Source organism: Heterocephalus glaber, unplaced genomic scaffold (genome assembly GCF_053883595.1).
Source record: "Heterocephalus glaber isolate CG9 unplaced genomic scaffold, H.glaber_assembly_v1.0 deba00001481, whole genome shotgun sequence".
NCBI classification, from domain to species: Eukaryota; Metazoa; Chordata; class Mammalia; order Rodentia; family Bathyergidae; genus Heterocephalus; species Heterocephalus glaber.
Window position 1 is genome coordinate 30,847,188 of NW_028258317.1, and position 17,343 is coordinate 30,864,530.

Here is a 17,343-nt window from a genome sequence, read left to right on the forward strand (position 1 = left end):
CAAGTACAAATTGGAAGATAATCTTCAAAAAGAATAGTTGGAGATTTTAGTAGTAGTTATATTTAATATTTTTCAATGTTTTATTGCTGTGTATTATCTAATTTGAATGTGAAAAAAATAGTTCTGGGTAGAAGGTAAATAACTTTAGTTCTCTTCCAGCCTGAACCACTTACTTTCTAACTAATTGTAAAAAAAAAAAGAAAGAAAAATAAGCATAGTGTTTTAATTGGTTTTATATTGAAGGAAAGTCCTGCCTGTACACTATTTTAAAACGTAGGTATATAAAGATGATTCTGTGACTCACAGAGTTGCTTCCTCATTTGCTTATTATGAAACTCTTAATTCGATAAGGTATATGAAACTGCTTTTAAAAATGTAAGAAGCTCTACAAATAGAGGTTCTAGATAACTATAAATCCTTTTCAACCATTTCCTTTCATATCTACAAAAGTTTACTTTTAAAATGATTGAGATTTTAATAAAAATATTTTCTTCTAAGCCTGGCTATAATGTTTTCATTTGTGGAATTCTTTTGTTTACCATTGTGTTTATAGCAGCTAGATTATGAGAAATTTGGTGAAGGGTGTATCTTCCAGCTCTGTAGACTCTAGAAATATAGTGCTAATAGGTGGGAAGATTGGAAGCATCCAATACAATGGATTTCATTTTCTGTCAACACATCCCTCAAAACTACAATATAATTAAAGTACTGCTTTCAGTTTTCACTGAAACCGGTGATGTTTTTATTCCCATATAATATTTTATGTACTTAATGTCAGAAAAGTACACATTACATTTTTCTATTAAAAGTAAATTTGTTTTAATGCTTTGAACATTAATTTAAATACAATATTAAGAAAGTTGTGGCAAGTGAATATGGCAAAACTGTTGCTCATACTTTGGGAAGCCTAATTAGTTCAGCTAATTGGGCAAGAGCCTCTTGTGGAGTAGCAGAAAAAAGCTTTACAAATATGTTGGATGGTATCTATTGTTTCTCCAAAAGATAGTAGAATTTGAGAATATGTGTATTTTTCTAATTAAAATATTTAGTTTTATATGAGGAGTAATGTACTTTGCCTACAAATTCTAATATATGTTCATATTTAGTTGCTGTTAAGGATTAATATTTACCAGATGTAAGGAAATTATTGTACCTTGTGTCTTCAAAAGCAATGCTCAATTGGTAAGTGACAAAAAGCTCATTCATAAATTGATTAGTAAGTGAGTATCTGAGTAGATATATATGTCCTTAAAGATAAGATTGTCTAAATTGCAAAACTGGCAGTTTATATTGATAGAACAGGCACATAATCTGCAAATATGCATCAAAAGCAGAAACCCATTACGTAATCTGGAAAACTTTTTAAAGTCTCAGCTTATAGCATAAAATTTTAGTGAAAACAGTTGGTATTACAATGCCTGCTTAATGCTATGAGACGTGCAAATTAGAAATTATCATCAAGGATAATTTGCTAAATGTGGAATTAAAAATCTAGACGTTCAGAATGGTCCACAGTGAAGAGAATCATCAAGTGTGCATGAGAAAACAAAGCTGTAGTGATGCATTTGCTAGGAAGCAAGCCACCTTCATGGTTTGCATACTTTGAAAATATATGTTCTCTGATGCTTAACTTTGCAGAAATAAGTGATTTGACTTGTTGATTGCAAATTAATTACCCATCCATTGAAAGAATTTACGGAAGAGTACTCATGGGATTTATGTGACTCAGAATGATCTCTGTTCATCTTTTCTTACCTGCCTTTCCACTTGCAAACCTTTCTTTATTCCTGAAACTTGTATAACAGACCAATGTACTGGATTTTGGAGACATCATAAAAAATTAGATTGAGTATATTGCTGAAATGTGAAGAAAGGGCCAGGGGGAGGAGAGTAGAGAGTGGAGAAGTGGGGGAGAGGAGAGGAGGAAAGATATATATTCAGTTCATGCACTTAATTTGTTCTACGATTTTGGAAAAGATGGCCACATTCATATTTATGTGGGAAAGATAGTTGGAGTTTTATCTGTCACCCATGTAGAGTGTTAATAAAATTTTGCCAGATGCTTCTGTTTTTGAACCAAATTGTTTCCAAACAAAACCATCTGTAAACCAAGGTACCATTGTGTGTGTATGTATGTATATATGTGTATATATGTGATATATATGCACTACATAATTATTTGGAATATACATATATATAAAACATGTATATCTTGTACATATATCATATATATCACATATAAATATATATATATATATATATATATATATATATATATATATATCTTGTATAAGAGACCTGTGTACTGGACTTTGCAGACTTGTCACAAAATATTGGGTTGAATCTATTGCTGGAATGTGGAGAGAGGGAGACTGGCATGGGGGCTAGGTTCAGTCTAATTTACTTGACCAAAGAATCACACTTGAGAAAGAAAAAGATATCTTGAAAAAGGAAGTAATAACAATTGGTGATAAAGTCACGAACTGAAAAATAAATGAGAGCCTAAATTTCAAAACTAAAATGATTAGTCTCCAGGTGTTTATTTTCCAAAGTTTAGCATATTCCAAGTAATTTATAGTGCTTAAAATTATTTTGAATTACATGATTTTTTGCATCATTACTTGAACACGAAAGCTTTATAAGAAGTATCAGCTTTATAAGAAGTATGGAAAATCTTTACACAACTTTCTGTGTCCTGAGATATTTTTCTGTCATTTAGTCCTACTCTATTAATCTTTTCCCATGTACTAAAAAGAGTCAATACTTTTTCATTGTGTACAGCCTAGGAAAACAGATCAACAAGACTTAGCAAATTTGATTGTGACAGGGTACTTTTGTGAGTGGAAACATAAGGGAATCTGGCAAAGGACTCCAAGGCAGAGATGTATTTTGTTTATTAGAGTAGAAAGAAGGGAGAAGAGTGTCCTAAGAAGAGGGGCCCTGTAGCTAGAAATTTCAGCACATCAAGAACTGAGATGTCCAGAATGTTTTTTTTTTTTGGTACTGGGGATTGAACTCAGGTCCTTGTGCTTGCACAGCAGGCGACAAAACCACTGAGCTAAATCCCTGGCCCTAGAATGTTGAGAGTAGAAGGGAAAAGAGAGAATGACGTGCATATTGGGGTATCTGGATCTACCACTTGTTTTGTAGCTCCTGTAAATACTGAAGGTGTTTTAGGTACCTTTCTAGTTCAGACTCTGTTTTACTCTAGTTTTACATTTCCAGTTACCTTTTATGTAGCCTCAAAGCTGTGCCTTTGTAACAAACTTAATTTTTAGAAAACTAGAAATCCAATCCAGTCAAATGGCTTCTTCTTGATTAAAAGCTTCATCACCAGTGCACACTGAGACCCAAATGTCATCTTGCTTCCTTTCTCACCTTTCCTCATACTGCCTCCCCCGTGTAATCAGTTGTCAAATCCTATTGATTTGTTCAGCAGTGTCTGTCATGTGTAGTAACTGCTTCCCATTGCTGCTGACATCGCCTTTGTTTATACCTAGTTCCTGACCAGGTACAGTATTATAAAATCGAATTAATCTCCCAGCCTCTATTCCTACACTTCACCCAATTCAAGTCTATTTTCCTTTCCTGTTACAGTTATTCTCCTAAAACATACATTTGATGATTTTAGTGTCTTGCCAATTTACTGAATAAGGTAATAACTCAGCCTGATACTGTGCTTCACCAGTTGGCACCAAACCATCTTGCTTCTTTCATTTTTCAGATATCTGTGCTCAACAGTTTAGAATGAATAGTTCTAAAAATCTCACATATATTCACCCTTTCATTCCACTGTATTTTTCCATGTTCCTTTTCAAAAAAAAAATCACAAAACTATCCATCTCACAACGCCCAGTGAAAATGACACTTCTTCAATGAACTCTTCCCCTGTCCTCCCAATTAAAATGAGTTGCTTTTTCCTGGGTCTTCCAAAAGTATATTGTATGTGACTCAATCATATAAAGCACTTTTATAAAATATTGTGTACTTTTCATGTATGAAAGTCAGAATTTATTCTGTTTCATGGGAGAGGGAGGGAGACATATCTTAGTCCTTTGTATATCTGTATCTTTACCTAGTAAAAAGCCTTGTATATATATTTGATGAGTATCTGTTATGGTGATTATCAGTTCTGTTCGCTATGCAAAGTGCTTCCCATAAGTCAGCTTTTATCAAGGTGTAACACACACATGTGCACACGCACACACATATCCAGATGCTGCAGTTGCAGCAGTTCCTTTTGCTTACGTAATGAGGTCAGATTTTCCTGAGGGCTTTCCAGCAGTGCTTTCTTATAATCAGCTGGTTTTTTTATTTTTTTCATTAAGTTTATTAAGGATCAGAGACTTGCTAGCCTATCTAGAGGAGAAGGGGTCCAGTGAAAGGATTAATAGGGTACAGTTCTAGATGTCAGGAACTAAAGCAACTCTAAAGGTATGTGCTTCTCTCTACCTGTCATTTCCTGTGTGCTTGTTGCTTCCCTGCTGTCCTCTGAGACTCTACTGCTTTGTCCTTTTCAGTTCACTTTTTCTATCTTTACTCATTTTTCTCTTACTGTAGCCTTGGCTTAGAAGAGACTTATCTCAGTACTACATCCACTTTTGTGAGCTCTGTTTCTACATCATGACTTTTCAGCTTCATCCCCTGATGTTGGTTGTAGCAAACTCTATGTCTTACAGTTCCATTTTTTAAGAATGAGAACCTGATGAGACCAACTTTCTTTTAAGCCAAGCTACATAAAGGTGTCTTGTATAAACAGATACTGGTTTGTGTAGCACCTCTGGTCCACTCATCCATGGTTTGTTACAGGCCTTGGCTCCCTATGTCACTAGAACTGTGAACAGGGCATGTCTTTACAAGCAGTATGATCCTTGATTGCCACACTCATCAAATACCACCACTGGATGGAAGTATTTATGTACCCATGTACACTTAACATTTAGAATTGTTTTCTTCCTATCAGTCTATGGCCATACCACCCTGAATGCACCTGATCTTGTCCTCCTAGCATACATCCTATCATAACTTACATGAACACTAAAGTAACTTTATTAGTGAGCAAATCTAACCATAATTCTTGTTTTACCATCTTTTTGCTTCTCCTCTTCTTATGTACTTTGTCCTTCAACCACACACTTACAAGATTTAGGATTGTTAATGTTGCAAAAAGTTTTAAACCTTACAGATTCTCTCTCATCTTTTTGTCTCTCTCTCTTTCTTACCTTCTCTTAATAGAACCCATGTAATAGAACCAATTTTTATTCTTTTCCCTTTCTTTGAGTACTTTTATTGTTTCCAAGAAATTGTTGATAAACTATATCAGGAAGATGTGAGGTTGGATCTCCTCATGTTCTTTTTTAGGATGTTGTACTTTGACACTTAACCCAAAAATGAATTTTATGTTCTATAATTTCCTGATGGAACAAATTAGAGAGGCAATGGGGGGGGGAAGGATTTTTATAGATTCATCATCATGTAGAATATGCTGTAAAACTTACAAGGTTTTGAAACTTCGATTGAATTCCTAAGTTATATAACACTTCATTGCTCCGTAAATCACATTATGTCAATAGCAAAAACAGCCTCACTTTCTAATGTAATCTCATTTTATACTTTTCTTTATGAGTTACTGAAAATATCTTTTTATGGTGGTGACCAGAAATAGAGTTAACCATTTCTTGATGTTGGCCTTCATTAATTTTTTAATTTTATTTTATTTTTCTAAAATTAATTTTATTGGTACATTTTAGGTATATAATATAATGACTTTCATCATTGGAAATTTGCACCTTTACATAATCTCTCTTGGTTCTTGTTTTTCTCCCATTCTCCTGTCTTCCCTTCAACCCCTCCATCCTTCCCCATTTACAAAGACTTTGTTTCCATTTTTCCATTTTCTCATATTAATTCCATTCCCTTCTTTCCTTTCCCCTATCCCTCCCACTTTCCCTTCCCCTTTGCCCCTTTTCTTCCTATTTCACATTATCTATTCTTCCTTTTAGTCCTTATTTACACTTTCAGTTTCTCATACTAGAGAAACTTCAGTATTTACACATGTGTATCCTATTGATTTCACTTAAGAGTATGGCCTCACTGTGCATCCATTTAGCTATAAATGTCTATAATTACTCATTTTTTATGGCGGAGTAGTACTCCATTTTATTAAAATAACCCACATTTTCTTTTTTTCTTTTTTTTTTTTTTTGGTATCGGAAATTGAACTCGGGACCTTGTGATTGGAAGGCAGGCGGCAGAACCACTGAGCTAAATCCCCTGACCCATCCCCCCCCCCCCCATTTTCTTTATCCAGTCTGCAGTTGATGGGCATTTGGGCTGCTTCCAAGTTTTAGCTATTAAAAATTGTGCTGCTATGAACATGGGTGCACATATATCACTGTGGTATGATTGTTTTCATTCTTTGGGGAAGATACCCAGCAGAGGAATAGCTGGGTCAAATGGGACTTCCAGTCCTAGTTCTTTGAGGTATCTCCATACTGATTTCCACAGTGCTTGCACCAGTCTACACTTCCACCATCAGTGGAGCAGCGTTCCTCTTTCCCCACAGCCCCACCAGGATTTGTTATTGGTTGATTTCATGATAGCAGCCATTCTTTTGGGGGTGAGGTGGAATCTCAGCATTTTTTTTTCATTTGCATCTCTCGAATGACCAGTGATGTTGAACATTTTTTCATATGTTCATTTGCTATTTCTGCGTCTTTGTGTGAGAAATGTCTGTTCATTTCAGATGCCCATTTTTGGATTGGGTCTTTAAATTTGGGAGGTCTGATGTTTTAAAGTTCTTTATAGATTCTAGATAGTAAACCTTTGTCTGAAGAACAGCAGGTGAAAATTTTTCCCACATTGTGGGTTGTCTCTTCACACTGTTGGTGGTTTTTCTTGCTGTGCAGAAGCTTTTTAAGAAGAAGAGATCAAACTTGTTGATTGTTTGTGCTACTTCGCATGCAACTGAGGTTTTGTTCATAAAATCTTTTCCTACACCAGTGTCTTCAAGAGTTCCACCTAACCTCTGTTCCAGCCAATTCAGCATTTCTATTTTAATATTTAGATCTTTCATCCATTTTGATTTTAATTTAGTGCATGGTGGAAGATATAGGTCTAGTTTTAATCTTTGTCAAGTTGAAACTTAATTTTTCCAGCACCATTTATTAAAGAGGCTATCTTTCCTCCAGTGAGTGTATTTGGCTCCTTTGTCAAAGATGAGGTGGCTGAGTGTGTCTGGAGTTGTTTCTGCATCTTCTGATCTGTTCCACTAGTTCTCAGGTCTGTTTCTTTGCCAGTAGCATGATGTTTTTATCACAGTAGCTCTGTAGTATAGTTTCAAGTTGGGGATTGTGTTACCCTCTGCCATGTCTGTGTTGCCTAGAATTGCTTGTTCTATTCTGGGTGTCTTCTTGTTCCAAATGAATTTTTGGATTGTTTTCTCAAGGTCCATGAAGTATGCTGCTGGGATTTCAATTGGGATTGCATCGAATATAGCAGTTTTGGAAGAATGGCCATTTTCACTATGTTGATTCTTCCTACCCAAGAGCAAGGGATGTCTTTCCATTTTCTGATATCATCTTCAATCTCTCTTTTCAGACTGCTGTATTTTTCAGAGAAGAGGTCTTTGATTTCTTCTGTTAGGTTGATTCCCAGGTATTTCAGTTTTTTGGATGTTATTGTGAAAGGAATTATTTGCCCTATTTCTCTCTCAGTGAGTCTGATGTTCGTGTTGATTTTTGTGTGTTGACCTTGTATCCAGCTACTTTACTGAATTTGGTTGTTAAATCTAGAAGACTTTTGGTGGAGTTCTTGGGGTTTTCTACATAGAGAATCATGCCATCTGCAAATAATGACAATTTGACTTCTTCGTTTCATATCTTTATCTCTTTCTTTTGTCTAAGTGCTGTGGCTAATGTTTCCAAAACTATAGAACAGTAGTGGTGATAGTAAACATCCTTGTCTTGTTCCTGATGTTAGTGTCAAGGATTTCAGTTTTTTACCATGGAGTATGATATTGGCTGTTGGTTTTTCATAGATTGAGGTAGAGACTGTCTATTCCAATTTTTTGTAGTGTTTTTATCATAAATGCATGTTGGATTTTGTTGAATGCTTTTTCTGCATCTATTGAAATGATCATATTTTTTTTGTCCTCGGCTATCTTGATATAGTGTATTACACTGATTGATTTGCGAATGTTGAACCATCCCCAAATCCCTGGGATGAATCCCACTTGGCCAGTGTATGATGTTCTTGATAATCTTCTGCATTCTATTTGCCAGTATCTTATTAAGGATATTTGTATCTATGTTCATTAGTGAGATTGGCCTATAGTTCTCTTTTTCGGTTGGGTCTTTCTCTGTTTTTGGGGATCAAGATGATGCTTGCTTTCAGGAATGAATGTGGGAGTATTGCTTCCCTTTCAATTTCATTGAAGAGTTTAAACAGTAGTGGAAGTAGTTTCTCTCTAAATGTCTTGTAAAATTCAGCGGTGAAGCCATCAGGACCCAGGCTTTTATTTGTTGATAAGGTTTTAATTACGTTTTCAATTTTATTGATTGATATTGGGTTGTTTAGAATTTTTAGGTCTTCGTTGAACTTTGGTAATTCATATGTATCTAGGAATCTGTCCATTTCTTCTGTGTTTTCCATCTCATTGGCATATAGGTTCTTGAAGTAGGTATTGATGGTCCTCTGGATTTCTTCTGGGTCCATTGTAATTTCACCCTTTTCTTTCCTAATTGCATGGATTTGGGCCTTTTCTTTCCTTTTTTTTTTTTTGATAAGTTTGGCTAAGGGCTTTCAATTTTGTTTATTCTTTCAAAGAACCAACTCTTTGCTTCATTTATTTTTTTTATATCATTCTCTTGGTCTCCATTGTACTGATTTCTGCTCTGATGTTTATAATTTCCTCCCTTGTATTTGGGTTTGGGTTTGGGTTTGTCCTGCTCTTCCTTTTCTAGAAGCTTGAGGTTCAGCATCAGGTTGTTTAATTGAGCTCACTCTGTTTTCCTAATATGAATATCCACTGCTATGAGTTTCCCTTGGAAGATTGCTTTCATTGTTTCCCAATGATTGAACCCAAGGTTTCATGCCTGATAGACAGGTGTTTGACTATAGAATTAGAACCCCATCCTCCATGAACACTCCTCAAATGCCCTCAGCTTCCTGCCACCTATCTCCCCAACTGTACACATACTATATATACTTTTTCTTTCCACAGCATTGTGTGATTTTGCTCAGCATGACTAAATATATCAACTGACAAACAGCCATGATGTAGAGGTGGAATACTTCAATTTTGCTAAAATCTAAACTTAATCTTAACTTAGTATTCTGGTCAATGCTTTCCTTTAAAGAAATCACTGTCTCTCTTTTGCAGTCTCGGAAGTAATGTGAAAATCCAAAGGATGTGGTCATGAGTTATAATTCAAAATTACATCTTTTTTAAAATTCCAATTTTTAAAAATTTTACTTTTTGCAAGTCCACTTTTTTTTTGGTACTGGGGATCGAAGTCAAGACCTTACCCTTGCAAGGCAGGCAGTGGCACCACTGGGCTAAATCCCTGGCCTGAAAGTCCACTTTTTAAAAAAGCAAGTTCCACTGTTTATAAAGCAAAATATCATGAAGTATTCTCTACTTTATATCTTAACATTCATTCCCAAGGAATAGCTGACTGGCAACTATTTCAAGTGTCTGTTTCTCCTCCTCTATGATATAAAATATTTTAAATGCAGTTTTCTTCTTATTGGATAGGTATATAAGTTGCTGGTTCCAAAAGGAAAATAATTTTGAGGGCCCCAAATAGTGATATAACTGAGCATTCTTAAAAGTTATCAGTCTATTTCTTTTGATTGGTGAATTGAGGCCATTAATACTGATGGTAATAACTGATATCTATTGACTTATCCTTGTCATGATATTTTCCTGTTGTTGGCTCTTTTACTTTTTATTTTTCCCCCCTTTCCTTTAATTTCTTGCCTTGCCTGATGGCTTTGATCTGTTGTGCCTCATGGAGTTGTGACCCTCATTGTCTTTTTCTAGGGTATTATTTAGAATTGTTTGGAGTGCTGGTTTGGTATTCATGATGTTCCTCAGTTGTTCTTTGTCATGGAAGTATCTTATAAGGGTGGGTAGAGGGGTTGAAAGGAGGGCAAGGGGATGGGAAAAAATAAGAATCAAGATATATCATGTACAGGTACAAATTCTCAATGATGAAAATGATCACAAGGTATACCTAAATGTACCAATAAAAAATTAATTTCTAAATAAAAAAGTTATCAGGATTCCTTCAGCCAGGAGTTGATTAATTTCAGGGTGATTTTAATCTTGTTCTGACCTTCTAGATAGATGAAATGAGTAGGAAGAAGCTCAGTTCACAGTTCCAAGGCAAATGAATGGTTTCATTATAGCACCTGACTGTGACTACTGCGCAGTCATGGTGACAAAGAGGACATTTGTTTCTGAGTGTAAAGAGTTTGTTAAGAACTTATTCCTACCCCAGAAAGGAGAACTGTCACCACACAAGATGCTTATCAAAGACAATGACATTGTTCCAACTAGCTCAACCCATGCCCCACTTGCTACCTGTTTTGGGGGTGTCTATTACCATTTTTAAGCCATCTTCTTGATTTTCAAGAAGGGCTACTCTGAGCAGCAGTCTCTGTGTTCCATGCTTTAGAATCACTTCTTTCTTCTTGTATTTATATGTGATGGGAGTCAGCACTGATTAGGTTTCCTGGCTTCTTTGGCTAGTCAAAATGAAGTCTGACATGGAAAGATAAGGTCAATTGAGGGTACCCTCAGGAAGTTGGTGATGATGATAAATTGGCCCAATATTAGTATAATTAAGCCCAAAAAACAAATTGAACTTGAATTTAAGTAATCTTTTCAATGCTTTTCCATCTACAACCCCAAGCAAAGATTTTCTGTCTTCATAAAGTATTTTACAGATCTAGTATTCCACTATTAATTAAGATTTATAAAAGTAGCCATATGTTTTCTTAATTTTTTTAATTGTTTGTTTAGAATACCTTGTTTATTTGACACAATAAATTCTAGCTCATGGGAGTACTTTTACCTGGCATTCAGATGAACTTGGTTCCTGGTATGGCAGTCAATAGGTCACTTAGATAGTCTCATCTGGTCTTTTGATAACACTTGCACCAATGTCAGCATTTTCTGTGATGATTTTGGGTCATAGCCTCCACACTATAGTCATCCTTCATGATGACTGCTGGCTCTGCCAGGTAAGATGTGTTGGCAGGTAGACTTTGTTGCTCAGCAAACTCATTAATCTCTGGACCAGGTCAGGTAGCAGAGTCTTCATATCTGATTTCTAGTGGTTACACAAGGTATGCTGTATTGATTTTAGACAACTCTGTCACATGGTAATTGCTTAGAGCCTTGAAAAATGTAGACTAGATTATGAAGGCAAAGGGCAAAGGTTCCAATTCCTTAATATTTTACAGTCTTCTGGTTTATTTTTCTCTTTGCTCAACCAAGGAGTGAAACCAACCAAGTTCTTTCTTCAAGCTCAGATTAATGAATACCAAATGTGAAAAACTCTGTGAAGTTACAGTGATTTCTCTAGTGTTTCTTTTAATCCCTCAAATGTTTGTTCAGAAGAAGCAGAAGTGACAAGTCTAAAATGAGGATATTGACATTAGAAGCCCAGTCAAATGGAGTCTAGTTTAGTTCTCCAAACAAGAATTTCTTAATATCAAGAAGCAAAATAAATATGAGTTAAAGGTGGGGTAGATGGGACTCCCAAAGGGCAGGCAACAAATAAATGATAAATTACTAATGCTAATACTAGGTAATTTATAGATGTTATTTAATCCTTACAATTACTCTTTAAGGTCATTATCAGTATTATCAGTATGCCTGTTTTTCAAAAATAGTGTCACTAAAGCTAACTGATTCTCTAAGTGCTCGGAGGTTGGATTTCAAACCCAGTGTTAAACATAGAATCTATGGAAAACATAGAATCTTTATAATGCCTCAGTTTTGTTTCAAGGGGTAAACAAAATATTCATCCCAATGTATAATTGACCACATTCCAATGTAATGTTTTCTAATTTGTATTAGCATAATATATGTGGTTTCTACCCACAATGTCTTCCAACATTTTTAGATCAGAAAGGTAAAGTTAATTAAGACTGCATACTATCTTTTTTTTTTCTTAAATTCTTTTATTGGTACATTTTAGGTATACAACACAATTACATTTCTCATTGGGAACTTGTACCTTTACATGATGCATCTTGGTTCTTATTTTTTCCCCATTCCTAGCCCTGCCTTCACCCCCTCCACCCTTCCCTCTTTACAAAGACTTTATTTCCATTTTTTCCATTTTTCATCATTTTTCCTTTCCCTTCTTTCCTTTCCCCTGCCCCTCCCACTACCCCTACCCCTTTGGACCTTTTCTTCCTATTTTGCATTATCGATTATTCATTCTAATCATTGGTACATTTTAGGTATACAATTTAATGACATTCATCGTTGGAAATTTGCACCTTTACATAGTCTCTCTTGGTTCTTATTTTTCACCCTTGCCCAGCTCTCCCTTCAACCCCTCCATTCCTCCCTATTTACAAAGATTTTGTTCCTATATTTCCATTTTCTCATATTAATCCCATTCCCTTCTATCCTTTCCCCTACCCCTCCCACTTCCTTCCCCTTTGCTCCTTTTCTTCCTATTTCACATTACCTGTTATGCATTTTAGTCCTTATTTACACTTTCAGTTTCTCACACCAGAGAAACTATTTGGTATTTATACATGTGTGTCCTATTTATTTCACTTAAGAGTATCGCCTTAATGTGCATCCACTTAACTATAAATGTCTCTAATTTCTCATTTTTTATGGCTGATTAGTACTCCATTTTATTAAAAAAACCACATTTTCTTTATTCAGTCTCCAGTTGATGGGCATTTGGGCTGTTTCTAAGTTTTAGCTATCACAAACTGAAGACTGCATACTATCTTAAGAGAAATGAAATAATATATATTGACTCATATCATCTAGCCCACTGGCCTTAAAAGTGTCCAGAACCTTGGTTCAAAAGCCTTTTTGACACTAAGAACCCGCCCCCCCACACCCCCAACACACACACAACACATAGTTTTAAAGCTTAGTTCAAGTCTTCCTTCCAATCTGTGTACTGATTTAGTTTCTTGAGAATTTCAGGATACTCTCCTATCAGCTATTGAAAAAGATTTATGTGTCTATGTGCCAAATAGGGTGGTAATACTTTCTTACTTGTAATCTCAATTATTGATTTGTCTAAGGTACTTTTTATTTCAGTTTTGCAAATGAAGCAATGAACTTTGACTTTTCAAAGATTCATTCACATTCACCCATCTAGTAAATTGCAGAGCTAGAATTTGAGCTTATGTCTTTCTTGATTCTACAACTGTTCTCTTCCTTGTGTCATAAGCACATTTATCCCTCTGGGTGATATGTATACTTTTATTGTTCACTGTGGCATTCTACAGAGTGCTACAAAATGAAAAAAAATCATAGGAGAATTATGATACCTTAGAATCACAGGGAGCTGGTTTATAATGCTACCTACAATTTGTCTTTGTTGTGTTTGGTTATTAATACCATCAGTAGCATTTTCAGATATTATAATTTCTAATTCATTAATTTCTCTTTGGTTCTTATTTTTAAATTTCTATCTCTCTACTTGTATGTTTCTACTTGATATCCTTTCCGTCCTTGACTAGATGGAGTATATTTATAGTAGTTGTTTGAATACCATGGTCTGCTAATTTCATCATCTCTTGTTCAGTTTCTATTAACTAATTTTCCTTCTGATTATAGGTCATATTTCTTTATTTTCTCATATGAACAGTTTTTTATTGAATGCCAGATTTTCAATAAGTTGTGATTTTTGTGTTTTTGTGTGCTATATTTTATTTTATTTAGGACCTTTTAAAGACAACTCTAAAGTAGTCTTTATTTGGGGACTAATTTAGCCACATATTTAAGAGTTGACACTTTGGGGACCTCTGCTGAATGTCCTATCTACCAAAGTCTTTTCCTTGTGGTTGGTGGAAACTTGAACAATTCCCAGCTTTGAATGTGCTCTCAAATTTTTTGGCTTAAAGTTCCCCAGGAACTTTCCTTACTTGGGTAGCTGCACTCGCTTGGGCCACATGGAACTTTTCCTGATGCATGCACCTATTACTATTTACCAAAGACCTGAAGGGATCCTTATGAAAATTTTTGGAACTCTTTCTCTAGGTAGGTCCCTCCTTTGGTGTAGTGTGCTCCACACATTTTAGTTGCTTTGGCCTCCTGAAGCGCTCATCTCTATTTCTCAATTTAGCAGATTACCCAGGGAAGTTTTCCTCTCTGCAACACTGTCTAAAAATTGTCCCTAGGTGAGTAAACAAGCCTCAGTTGTTTCCATCTCTGAGGGATTACTGCCTTGAACCTGTCTTATTCAATAGCTGAAAATAGTTGTTTCCTATATTTTGTGTAACTTTCTAATTATTACACTTGATCTTAGCCAAAAGGCTGAGAAGTGATAACTTTCTAATTATTTATAGTGGAAGAGTAATTCTTGGCCCTGTCAGTGAACAGAAGTAGAAAGCACAGCTGACTGGTTTGGAAATGTTACTGAAGTTTTCTAAATCACAGTGTGTATGTGTGTATTTGTGCATGTGTGTGTTTTCATTTTTAAAGCATTCTTATCATAAGACCTACTTCTCAATAACATAAGGATTAGAAATAATATTAAATGTATCCCCTTAGTAACACACACAACATGTGAATGTAAAGTGTTAGTGTCTCAGTTTCCTTATTTGTACAATAGAGATGATACTAGTATTTCATAGAGTAGTTGTGTAGATTATATGAATTAATGTTTGTACACAGATGCATAATTAGAAGTTTCAGTGCTACTTAGATACATAATTGTGGACAGTCTTGGATGTATAATCTACCACCAGAGAGAAAATAGTCTTATCATTAATCATTAATGCACATGTTGTTAGACAATATGCAAATATTTTTAATTGTTCCAAATGAGACACTTTTCAGTCAAGGAGAATCTATCTTAAATGGTTGCCCAAGGTCTCATATCTCTCATCCCTTCCCCTTCATTTTCTCTATCTTAACCTCTCTTTCCTTCCCTACTCAATTTCCTGGTTTACTCTACGCCACATGATGAAATCTCCTCAGGATGGTGACCATGCTTGCACACATATTTCAGAAACATCGATGTACCTTTTATCATTATTTTTTTTAAAACTTGGATCTTGTTTTGTCACAATGGAGCATCTACAAGACAAATCTTTCTCTTGATATCTAGGTCACTTCTAATATAATTTGACGTGCTGTTAGATCAACAGTCTGTACTGTATTACTATATTTGATTTTAAAATTCATGCTAAGGACTGGAAGGAAGATAAAAAAAAGTGAGGAAATGGTAACCAAATACAGAAAGCTCATTGAGAACTGTCTAAACATGGTATATACTCAGCAAGTGGTGACTATTATTTGATATTGCCACTTGAGTGATTTTTATCTAACAAAATATTAATATTAAAAGCAAAGAAAGTAGGAAATCAGTTGTTAAATACGATCAAAGAGTTTTTGGAGGACCATATTGTCACTGAGTTTAATCATATATGTACAATCTAAACTCATCTCCTATAGATATTGCAGTGTAATACTTCCACTGCTCCCTAATTAATATGTTAAAATCTCTTGTTTCATTGTCATTAGTTAAATCCCACCTGGTAAATGCCCATCCCTGCATAGACTATACACCCTTTCTGCTTTTGCTCAAATCAAGGCAAATTGATGCTTTTATTAATTTGAGGTCACCAATCATAAAACCAGGTCTCTAATTCTGCTCTCGTACCCTCTCTAACCCTTCAGTATTGCTCTTTTATCCTATCAGCCAGGCTCCCTTCACATTCTTTTTTTGTACCAGAGTTCGAACTCAGGACCTTGTGCTTGCAAGGCAGGCATGGAGCCACGAGCTAAATCCGCAGCCCTTCCTTCACATTCTTGCTATCACAACTCTAAATCTCCTCCCTTCTTTTCAAACCTAAAGTATCTTTCTTTCCCCATTTAATAAATTTGCTTATTTATCCACTATTTATTGACTACTATATTCTGGGCTAAGTATAGTGTGCTAGGCTGTGTGATTGCAATGTAAGCAAAACACAGACTGGTTAATGTTCTCTGAAGGAAGACAGAGAAATTAATAATAAAGTAGTCACGAAACTTACAAATATGGACTATGATGACAGATATGAATGCAGCTGTAAAAGGATGTTTAAGAGCTTATGAGCCATGTGAAGAGCAGCTGGATTGGGAGACAAGAGAGACTTGAGGGAAAGGAAATATCATGTGCCAGTATACATGTTGTTCTCACAGATGATCTTTCAGTTGATCTAGTCTCTGCTTCACCAAGAAAATAATAGAAACCATCAGAATGAAACTCAATTTCCTGTCTATACCTGTACTCTAATCTGCATGGATCCTATTCTTTTTCCTCCTATTACAAACAAAGCCTGACTGAGTGCTATAGTTTTTTTCTGTCTGTCTCCTTTCTCTCCCTCTCATTCTGAAGTAATCATAGAAGCTGCAAATATAGAAGAGAAAACCTTGTTTTTGAATGGATTTTAATGTAAGTTGCTGATCTGAAGGTCTACTACTTTTGCTTGTGTACATGTACATCTGTATTTCCTACCAATAGAGACATCTTCTCCTGAGCATAACAATACAATCACCAAAATTCAGAGATTAACATTGTTACATTAGCACCATGGAATATTCAGTTTTTATACTTAAATTTGTCAATCATCCTGATAAAATCCTTAATAGAAAATGAATCCTGTTCATGATCACTGTGTATTCAGTTATCCTTTAGTCTTTTAGTGTGGGATAATTGTGTGGTCTTTCTTTGACTTCCAAGACCTTGAAAGATTAGAGGGCAGTAGTTTTGCAGAATTATTTCTCCTTGCCCTGCTCAGCCTATGACTTTGACAGTTGCCCTCCCCCTTTGTTGCCCTACTCCTCTCATGCTCTGATAGCCCATACCATACCATCTCTTTACATGGACCTGAAGCTTACCCCATCTGAGCTCCAGCAATGTGGGCCCCTGCCCCTTCCAATGCAGTGTTTACCTTTTTATACCCATCTGTCAATTTTTAGGGCTGAATCATTGAGGAAGGGAAAGCCAAAATTAAATGTCATTTAAGATCATTTCCAAATAAAGTGTTTTATAACAAGTAAATTAATATCGTGAAATATTTTCAAATTTATACTCAAAATTGGGATAGAAATGTGTTGAGATCATTGGGACAAATGACTGC